This window comes from Bactrocera dorsalis, chromosome 5, assembly GCF_023373825.1.
Source record: "Bactrocera dorsalis isolate Fly_Bdor chromosome 5, ASM2337382v1, whole genome shotgun sequence".
NCBI lineage: Eukaryota > Metazoa > Arthropoda > Insecta > Diptera > Tephritidae > Bactrocera > Bactrocera dorsalis.
Window position 1 is genome coordinate 2,741,368 of NC_064307.1, and position 11,426 is coordinate 2,752,793.

Consider the following 11,426-nt stretch of genomic DNA (forward strand, 5'->3'; position numbering starts at 1 on the left):
TATTTCATGTCAAATAAAAAAGTTGTCCATACAAGAACTTGAGTTCGATTAGTTTATGTTGCAGCTTTATATTATAGTTGTTCGATTTTCTACAGAATTGCATTATTTCCTTAGGCAATAATCCCTCCCTTCTTTCCATACGAACGCGTGATTCTGATCGTTTAGCTTGTATGACAGCTATATTCTATAGTGGTCCCATATCGGCGTTTCCGACAAATTACCAGTTTCTTGGTGAGAAAAGAACGTAAGAACTTAATATATCCAGTTCAGGGTATAATTAACAATTTCCGAAAAAAGTTACTAAGTAAAAACTTTAAATGCAAGTTGACTCTAATATATTAATACATATTTTCGTTCATATTAACTCATATCGACAAATAAAGTAGGTAAATATTAATTTTTGCTGAAATTCTAGTACACATATACATACAATATATACAACTGTGACATACTTTCATTAGTTATACTGCATTTACTCTACATACGAATACACTTGTGGTTTTTGTATTTGGAACAAGGTTAGATAGTGACCTTTTTACAACCGAATGATTCATTGTTTGAGTTGACTGGAGACGAATGAGTAATTTCATATCTTATTATTCACAAACTTTATTTAACATTACTTCTATTTACGTGCCTGTGTGCTTTTATGTATTGCATATAATCAAATCACCGAAATTCATTTTGTTTGTTATTCATATGAAAAAATTTTGTAATATACAAATATAAGTATTTAGTATCTTTGAATTTATATCAAAACAAGAAAGTCACTTTCTGCTCTAAATACGCAGTTGTGATATTAAAATTAAATGTTTAGAGATTTCGTAAGACATTAGATTTTTTCAAAAATCTGAGAAGCATGAAAAGAGATTCCACTTTCGCGGTTCCTTTTCAGCGGAGTGGAGGTCTTCCTCTGCTTCCCCCGGCGATTACTGTGTCAAATACTCTCAGAGCTGGAGTGTTTTCATTCATTCGGACGTCATGACCTAGCCAGCGTAGCCGCCGTGTGTCAGCGAATAGGATCACTTGACGTATGTCTGCCTTGGAAAACTAGCTCGTTCGGAAGAAATTTGGAACTCGTAGTTCACTGCATTTATCAACACCTAAATTCTTATGACGCTCCAACAATCCTTCATTATACTTAAATCATATGTTAGGAAAGTTAAAAGGAACCTAGAGCTCTATATTTAGGTATCGAAATGAATAATCTTCTTCGAAAATGAGCCTTTAACTGCTAGAAATGTGATATATGTTATATGATTCTGCACTGATTTTTTTACATATTTTTTGGGCATATTGTTTGACGTCAACGTAATTAGAAAGCAGTAATGTAACGTAAAATGTATTCTTTTCAAAAGAGTAAGGATGATCGTGGTAAGGATAGGTTTTCATTAACAAAGGTGAGTTTTTCCAAAACAGCCACATATCGGCTGCACAGGGAAGCCTCTTTCAACATGTTGTAATCTTTTTTCTGTTGACTTTTAACCAAAGCTATAATACCCTTCACAGGTGAATTTTTAAATGTTCCGACAAATGAGCAGCTTCTTGGAGAAAGACAAGAACAAGTGCAAAATATCAAGTCGATATCTCACTGAGGATAGTTCGCATAAATATGGACGGGCAGAGAGAGGGACATAGCTAAATTGACTCAGCTCGTCATGCTTATCTAATACATACATACTTTGTATGGTCTTCCACGTATTCTTCTTTGTATTATAAACTTCGTTGCAAACTTAATATATAAAGCTTAATCAAACCTTACCACAACAACAAAGTAAAAATTTATGAAAACATATGAATTTAACAACAATAAAGCGCTTTTAAGTGCCTTGTTAAAAATATATTCTCTCAATTCTTTCGATTCTTTCGATTCTTCTTTTCACATTTAATGCATTTTTATTAATGACAATCGAATATCGACGCTTTGCATATCAATCACACAGAATCGAGGAAGCAATAACAACTGAAGTACGAAACACAACAAAATAATAACCAAACAACAACTAAGCGACAAAAACAAAAACAAAAAAATAATCGAAATTTTGAAAGAAAAAGCCAAAGGCAAATCAAAAACCTAAAATAGCCACCTAATTTCCACTGGGAGAGAGCTAAACCGACACAAGTACCAACCGAAAAGCGCCAAGAGCCGATTGTGAAAACAACAACATAAAATCGACATTTAATTTTATGTTCAAATGCTGAGGCCGCCGGCGCATATTAACGCCTCGCAATATGACAACTTAACTTAAACTTACAACAAACGGGCCATAAAGAATACCACAACGATAAACAACAACAACAACGACAACAACAAAATGATAACATATGACTGCTAGTAAAAAAGCAGATATTCAATTTGTGTTCAAACGCACATTTTGGACAAACAGTTATAAAGACAACACTAACAACAACAACCACAAGACAGGCGAATCTCTTCAGTTATGAGCGTAAACAGTGGTATGTGCCTGATAAGTACTTGTATGTGTGTATGTACATTGTGTTGTGGTGCTGAAAGCAGAAAATGGGCAATAAAAGTGTGAAGCGCGTGCGCGCGAGCAGCGAGTGCTAAAAGCCAAAGAGGCGTAAGAAACAGTCGCGTTATGACCACGCACTTTTCTGTCTGTCTCCGTCGCTTCTATTTTTACGGGCTTTAGTAATAATTGGCATTTAAGTTTGCAACAAAATTTTCGTAAGAAAACATTACCTTTTTGTCCTAAATACTTGCAGCCTGCGCCTGCGCTAAGCGGCTTTCTTTCTTGCATACCGAATCCACAGCAAAAGGAATGCGTTTATTGGTTTTTCGCACTCAAATTATGATATTATTTATTTTCTGGGAAAGCTTTGCTCACTTTATCAGCTTGACTTTGGCGCTTTGGGCATCAATTGGCAAACTGAATAGCTTCAGCTTTGTAAAATATGAAAAAATTGTGCATTAATAAGCGACAGCTTAATGCACTGTTCAGTTAAGCTATAATGAGGTGAGTTGAAGTGGCGATGATTTGTTTAAAATTCATGCGGAAAGTCAATAAATCCATATGTTCCATGAGTTTACACATACATACGTACATGCATGCCACGCTTCTTGTTGCATGTTTTATCTGGTTATGTGTGCTGGCCTATACATTCTTTCGTACCTGTTTTATGTATGTTGACGTCAAATACCGTTCGATGTACATCGTCATCGGTGTTTAGAATGCATTGTAATTCTTTATTAGCTGATATGCCAGGAAAGTAGACCCATTGAGAAATGCAACTTTTAAGCTTTGTTAAGTTGATATACGCTTAGTATTACCATAGGAGTCTGTGTTCAAATATCTATATCGATATAATTTATTTTTTTTACTCTCAAATACAAGTTTAAAAAAGTCAGAAAGAGATAAATTCGGAATCGAAATCTCTCCTAAAAATCTTTGCATTTCAAAAGCTTTTCCTCACTTCCGACACAAAAATTTCCCAACAGCCCTCGCTAACACATACATATGTATGCACCTTCATTTGTTTGTTTATGGCTGAAATCACAGCATAAAATTCTAAATGTGCACGCATATGTGCGCGCTCGCCACTCATTCGGTATGCCGTACGCAATATTTCCCTACTCACGTGCTGCGCAAGCGTATGAGGTCATTTGCGTGCGCGAAACAAGTGCAGACACGACACAATGAACAAAAGTAGAAAAGAACACAGCCAAGTATAGCGACACCAGCGAACCGGCAGCAAATGCCATGCGCACATTCATTCATGTGACAATAAGTTTGCTTGTTTGTATGTGTTTGTGTTCGCGTGTGTATGGTGTACTGGGCTATGTTGGTAGGCATGTCAGAAAGCCGGTTGTGCTCATTGGCATAAAATTAAACTAAATTATTTTTTTATATGAATATTATGCAAAAATTCTTTTACGCTGCCGTTAGCTGTTGTTGCTGCGCGCCGGTCACACTTGCCGCAGCGACTGTTATCGGCGCTCTGCACTTTGCTCCATTCTTAGATTTATTCATAGATAAATTCACAGTTTTTCCTGTGGCTGCATTGGTTTTTTATTAACCAATTTATGTTCAATTTGTGTGCTTGTATAAAAGTGAAACACATAAATATGTAAATAAAAAATTAATAAATGGTGGCAACTCATTTTCGAGTCGTCGGGCTGCACGATTTCGTGTAAAATCCATTTCGCTGCTGCACACTTTGACTTAACCTGCATTCGCCATGCAACAAAAACTAGTTACTTCTTTTTGTCCACTGAATTGAATTGAAAATGGAATTGAGAATTGAAATTATTGGCAATTATGCAAAAGTCAAAGAGACAAAACAAATCGTTTATGAATTATTATTTGCGGTGGATTTGCATATTTTCATGCTTCGGTTGCTGCAAAGATGCGAGTTGTTTTCAATATGCCACCTTTAGTGCATTTCTTTTTGTTGCTTTTATTAACTGAATAGTTAATATATTGCTGGCGGTGGCCATCAGTGCTTTTAATTTTGAAAACTGCGGGTTATGTATGTCTTAAATACAACTAAGTAATGATTACTTCATAAAAGCAGAAGTGGATAATTAATAATAGAAAATATTTTAACAGAATATTTATTAATTAATTGTCTTTATTTTACTATAATTAATATTTGCATACATACGTGCATTTATTAATCAATCGAATATCATTAGCATATATTGTGTTTCGATAACATACCGTTTTCTGCGATTGGCATTAAAACAAAAGACTTAAGCAACGAACTTGTCTTGTTGAGAATGTAAAATGCAAGCGCTATTTTGCACAAGAGTTTAGAAATTGCTGGGAAAGCTACTTTTTGGAATAACATAGTTTTTAGACAACTGGAGTCATTGCTGTTAAATATCTTAATATATTCGAAAATTGAAAATATTTGAAGTTCGAAAATGTTAATATTTATTTTTTGTAATTTACCTAAAATTTGCAATCCTTATTATTTTATCGAATTACTGGCATATTTAATAATAATAATAATTCTTACAATAAAACAGTTTCGGAACTTCATAGAAAACTTCTCAGAATGAAAAATGGCAGCCTTATTGTGACTCAAGAGATCACAAAATAGAGCAAAAGTTACCTTTTTCTCGGCAATCGGCTCAGCAAAGTTGGCAATTTTTTTTCGATTTCGAAATTTGATATATTCGAAAATCGAAAATATTCGAAGTTCAAAAACAGGCTTATTGAAGCAAACATTATTTATTTATTTTTTGGATTTATTTTATTATTTATACAAAAATTTGAAATTTCGTATTTTGCGAAATTATTGCTTCTAATAAAAAATTCCATCATAAATTTTTTCAGTTCAAAATAAACTTTTCTAACAACCACCTTTATTCGATAAGGTTTAAAAATATAATAATTTCCAATTACAAAATCAACATTAGAATTACCAAATCCATAAATCTTCTCAAGCAAATTGGAAAAAACTTAAATGTAAATAAATAACGGTATCGTATCAATTATAAATGACCAACGGTAATACAATATATGCCAAAAATGTGTCGCCCTCCAAGAAAACAATGTAAATTTATGTGACTTAATGATTTGGTAAATCAATATCCAAGACCAAATAGCAAGCAGAAGGCTAAAAGCTAAGACTTCGAAACCACAACACAGAATAACGGCCAAATAGGCAACAAATTAAGCGCATAGTAGGAAATAACAACAAATACAAAAAACTTTGAATGCCATAAAATGCAATGTCAAGCGACCCGAAACACACACATACATATGCACACTCAAAAGACACACACGTATTTGAAAGTGTTCGTCAACCCAGTAGGAAAGCAGGGAGAGGAAGTCTAATGGTATTAAATCTAACTTTTTTTCAGTAGTACCGTTGCAAATAAGTAAAATAATGTCAAATACTTACTAAAAATTTTAAAATTAATTCAAAATTGATTTCTAAAAAAAATTCAAAAACAAAATTTCAAAATTTTTTTTCAAAAAATATTAAAAAAAGATGTTCTAACATTCTTAAAGAAATACTAAAAAATTTTCACAAAATTAAATTTCTTTAAAAAAAAATTTAAAAAATTAAAAAAATGTACATGAATTTTAAAAGTTTTCGAAACCGCTTGTAAAAAATCTGCAAAAATATTGATTGCTTAAACAAAAAAAGAAGAAAATTTAAAATTATTAGACTTTTGTAAATTTGTATATAAATTAATATCCAGCTCCTCGGCTAATTTTATAAGTAAATTTATTTATCTGTAACAAAAAAAAAAATACAAAAATTTATTTTACTCAAGCATTTGATACAATCTTTTGTTAAAAATTCTTTTTGTATTTATTCCCCAACTAAGTCTTCAGGTGATTTCCACTTGGGTCCTGTGTTGTGCCTCTAATGTCATACACTTATGCTGTTAGCGGTAATAGCTGGCATTTCATATTCAATTTACGAGCTGCGTTAAGCTAAGGCGCATTTAGCTGGCACTCACGTGCACTTTTGTGTTGAGATGAGTGTGTGTGTGTGTGTGTGCGTATGGTCGTCAGCTTACCAAAAATATATACAAATTCAGCGGAGACCCGCTACTAATGTCTCAAATATCACAACCATTCAAACGTCACTCCAAATAGCAGAAAGAATTTTTACACTCATGTGACATTTTCTGTCGATTATCATCATTGCCTGGTTATGGCACTGATTAGGCCCAAAGCTGCATACCCGCATACAAACACACGCACATGCACATAGCTGCTGACTGCCGCAGAGTTGGCTAATAATGTCAATGCGAGCGCTGATTTTATGTTGTTTGGTTGCCTTTTCTGTTGTAGTTGTTGTGAATGCTATGCCGCTGCACGTTGCCATTGATGGCATTAGCTGATGGGCTGCTGCACTGTTGCACTGTCACACAAATGAACTTCCATGAAATTTTGAGCTTTTCAATTGCCTTTATTTTATACACTGAATGCTGTTACGGCAACCACAACAACAACAACAACAGAAACGCTGGCTTCCTGCCTTGCCAGGCAGAAATGGACAGTAAGTGAAGTTGTAGAATCATTGACAGACGACTGTTTGACAGTGCGACGCACTGTGGCATTCATTGGAGTTTACGCATGCGCGCGCGCACCACCGAAGTCAGCTTAAACGCACAAATGACAGCAATATCTTTTATGCTTGCGATTGTGTCGTGCATCATTTGACCGCGCGCAGCAGCAGCCTGTGTTGCGGGCGCGTGATATAGTGACTTGGCGCACGAGTGCAAGAGCCGGCCAACCAGTCCGCGCGAGTAGCCGCAATGGCGCGCCAGACATGCGCTGGCTGAGTGACTGAGTGAGTGTATTGAATTTATTAGTTACAAAAATGGTGATAACGATGTCATTAATGCGCGCGCATTCATATCAGCGCGGCCGGCAAAACGAAATAAAAATTTACTGAAAAATAAAAAATAGAAAAAATTGCAAACAAAACAAAAAATAAAGGAAAAATTAAATTGTGTGCTGTTGCAAGAAAAATTGCATCATTTTCCATTTCTTTGTTGTCTCGAGTACCAAGCGCGCACCGCTTTCCGCATTGCGCGGCGAAGTAGCCCGTTAGTCAACTCTAGCGCTGCCGTTAGTGTTGATGGGGGTTGATGTCATCAGCAACAACAAGCACAGACATAGCGACAGCCTACTGCATGAGCAACAGCAATAACAGCAATTGCAGACAGCTACTTAACGCGCCTGCGCGCACAGGTGAAACGTTTTTCCCAAGCACGTCTGCGCCTGCATTGTTGCTACCAATGCGACTGCTTACACATTGGCAGCGCTCTCACCTCACCGCCACGCCACTGCCGCCGCGTAACTTGTGCGCTTGCACGTTCGATCGAATTGCGATTTCTGCGCACGTCTGGCATCTTTCGAATTACTTGATCTGCAATAAGATGTAAAGGTATGCCAGCGAGCCACCAGCACCTAGCAGTCAGCGGCTAAGCGGCAACTAACTAGCAGATATTGCATAGTTACACCGACTAAGCAATGAGCCGGCGCGCCAGCATATGTGTGTATGTGCTGGAGTTGGTGCGCACTAGTGGCACACTCGCCTCACTGACTGGTGAGTGTGTTTAAGTAGCTGGCCAAGCAGACAGTCGGTCAGTGTTGGTCACAAAGTTGTTCGTGTTGTTCTTGTTCTTTATTATTTTCTACTTTTCTATTTTTCTTATTGCAATATAGTTTGATTAGTTGTTGTTGTAACTTATTATGTATCCGTACGTACGTACTTAAGTTGCACGCCTGTCCGTGGAATGCGGCTGGAGCGAATTTTACGACAGCGGCATCTGTGCAGGGTGTTCATTAGACATACATTCCGAAATGTGCAGACACTTGGCAACACGCACACACACATAGCTGCAATACCAACAAACAGCAGCGTTGCAAAATCAATATGTTTGCTGTTCTTAGTGCTTTTGTTGTTGTGCTGCGCTTATTATTCTCACTGCACTCGCACAGCTATTGGACTCATTTACGAGTATAGGCGGCAGGTAGATGGTTTTGCGCTTGTTTGGCATACTTTCCCAGTTTATTGCTCCTCCGGTGATTTTTGTCAAGTCTAAGTGTATATTGTAGCTTGTTGCCATCAACTTAGTTCGCGTTGTTGCGCTCTGTTCTCAATTATACAAATTCAATCTGCGCTGTTTTGGCTTAATGGTCCATTTCATTAAGTGATTTTTTTTTAGGTTAGGACTTTAGAATTGAAGCGTTCACTACTGTGGTGGAAATTCTTTTAAGCTATTAAACGAAATTGGTTTGAACAAGGTGGTTAGATACTTGAAGTGAAAAATTTCTTTTGTGATTACTAAAATGCTCAAGATCGAAGCATCTGAATATTTGGAAAAAAGTTTTCCTTTTTTATTTCCCAGATTTCCTGTTTGGGACATGAGCAATTAATCAAATTTATTGTGCTAAATATATTCAAAACACTTAGATCGCATAATATAAAATACTAGCCTCAACCTTGGGCTCTGCTTGAGGCTGTCATGATGCCTATTTATTAATCCCCTGCCATAAAAAAGTTTAAAAAAATCAATTGTTTCGTCTCATTAATATTTGAGGTTTAAAATGCTTAAAATATTCTTTTAAAATTCAAAGCGACCGAGTAAAATTCTTGGATACACATTCTCCATAAGTTTCGCCCATCAAAAACTTAAAAATATAGCGAATTTCTTCATTATTATCACTCATTTTTGAACAGCTGTAACTTTTTTCAACATCCCCGGATTTATTTTTTTTTGGTTAAATGAAGCTTAAAAACTGACCTTTCCAACACTTTGTGGTATGGCACAATGTGATTGGTAGCATTGGAGACATACGACTTCTATTGATAAAATACGAAAATACTTTTTCGACTACCCATATAAAATAGTAGATATATGTATATTAAAAAAAAACAATAACATTAAAAATACACTTTTTTGAACCTCTGAAATCTGCTCTTTGGAAATCAAAAGATTTTTACTATCTGATCAAATTTAACCCGTACAGATCGATAAGAAATTTTTTCTAAATTTGCATAACCTTTATTTATTGCATGAAGTTATATCTCGAAATCGCAAATAGGGTGCTCTTGACACCTGTTTGTTACGTTGCTGTTGATGGCGAAAACACCTAAAAGCATAAAGAAACTGCCAACAGAGAGAGACAACAGACCACTTCGAATCCCGTATGGATCAACTTAACACATTTTGATTCATGTTTTGGGTATTACACGAGTCAATGCTGGACTCGTACTAAAAAATTTCTTTAAATATCGAAGTCGAGAAGAGTTCACAAAAGAGATGCTTGCCACATAATTGAGGATGCTGCGTTCATTAAACGCATCATTAATTGCGACGAGATGTGGGTTTATATTGAGACTTTTCAACAATCTGACGAATGGCGCTCCAAAAAGGAGTCGATATCGAGAAAACCAAAATATGCTGAAAAGATGTTATAACCTAAATACGGCGGTTGTAAGCTATTTGGTCTAAAATCATAATTTTCATCCTAAAACTGAAATGGCAGGTGATTTTCGCATTCAAAAATCTTCGATATATTGTCTTTTTTGAATTACTCGTAATTGGCTTAGTATAGCGAATAATATTGTTTCGAACATGAAAGGTTAAAAACAACGGTTTCATTTTCTTTACTCAAAAATATCCAACAAATTTGAAATTGGAAATCTAAAAAATAAACGCAAAATTCAGAATCACGCGGTGGCGGCACATGGTAATCGTAAATTGTTGGAAAAGTGCGCTGCGATTGGTAATAAAGCAAAAGTCGGCAGCCGCAAACGTGCAGACCATTTACACGTCTCACGAGCGACTTCGGCTTTAAATTAACGGAAAACATTTGCCCAAATAAACTCACTTTTCACAGTGCCCCAAGGCACGGCAGCAACCTGTTGTACTAAATCATTAAATAATAGCCAAGTGAGCGATGGATTTGCGCCGTCGCACTCCCCACCACACGCCGCCAGCAACAGCCGCAGCGACAGCGGCAGCAGAGGTGAGCAATGAACAGCATAACAAATGTTGCACTTTTGTTTTCTTGTAAAATTTCAGTTTTTCTCATTGATGTTTTGTACTCATTTTGATTTACTGGTGTTATTGCTGCTTATTCTCCTTCTATTTTGCCTCATTTCAATTTTGTTTTTGTAATTTTTTGCTTGTTAATCCACCGATATGCGCGCCGCTAATCGAAAATGGAAAACTTTGCAGGCAAGAAAACCATAGTGGGGCGTCAGTAAGAGAAGTGGGAGGGCGAGCGCTTTCCATGGCTGTGGATGGACGGACGTTTCGCTCGATTTGGCAGCTGATGTGCGGCTGCAACGTCGGCGGCAGCGGCGACGCGCTGGAAAATCGTGCACGCCAAACAATTTATGTAACTTTTTGCACTCCAAACTTAATGACATTATCATCATCATCACCCCGTAAAAGAAAATGGTGTAATGCCAAATGACCCGAACAAAACTACAAAACTAACAATGCCCTGAGTGAAGTGGCAGAACTTTTTTCCTACATTTGTTCTATTGATTCATTGTTGCTGCAATTGAATGGAAAGTCAAAGCTGCATAACGGTGTATGGAAAATGCATAGAAGGTGCAAGGTAGAGAGAAGCGGCGCAACTGCAGAATGCGAGTGTTTGTGTTTATGGGGCTTAGCTTTCATGGCATGCGGGTAAACGCACGAGCGTAAGAATTATATGGAAATTAGAGGAAAAAAATCAATTGCTTACTATTTTGATACTATTTTCTATGTTTCAATACACTTTTCTTAAACAAAGTTAGAAAAAGTTTGAATAATACAATCGTTTCGTTGCAACATCGTCCACACAAGTATCAATAGCGTCCCCACCAAATTCAATTCAGCTAAAGTACGCTATTGGATATTGTTTTTGTTTATTTTCTTGTTTTTTGCTGTTGTTGTAGTCACTGATAGTGCAACGCAGACAAAGAAGTTT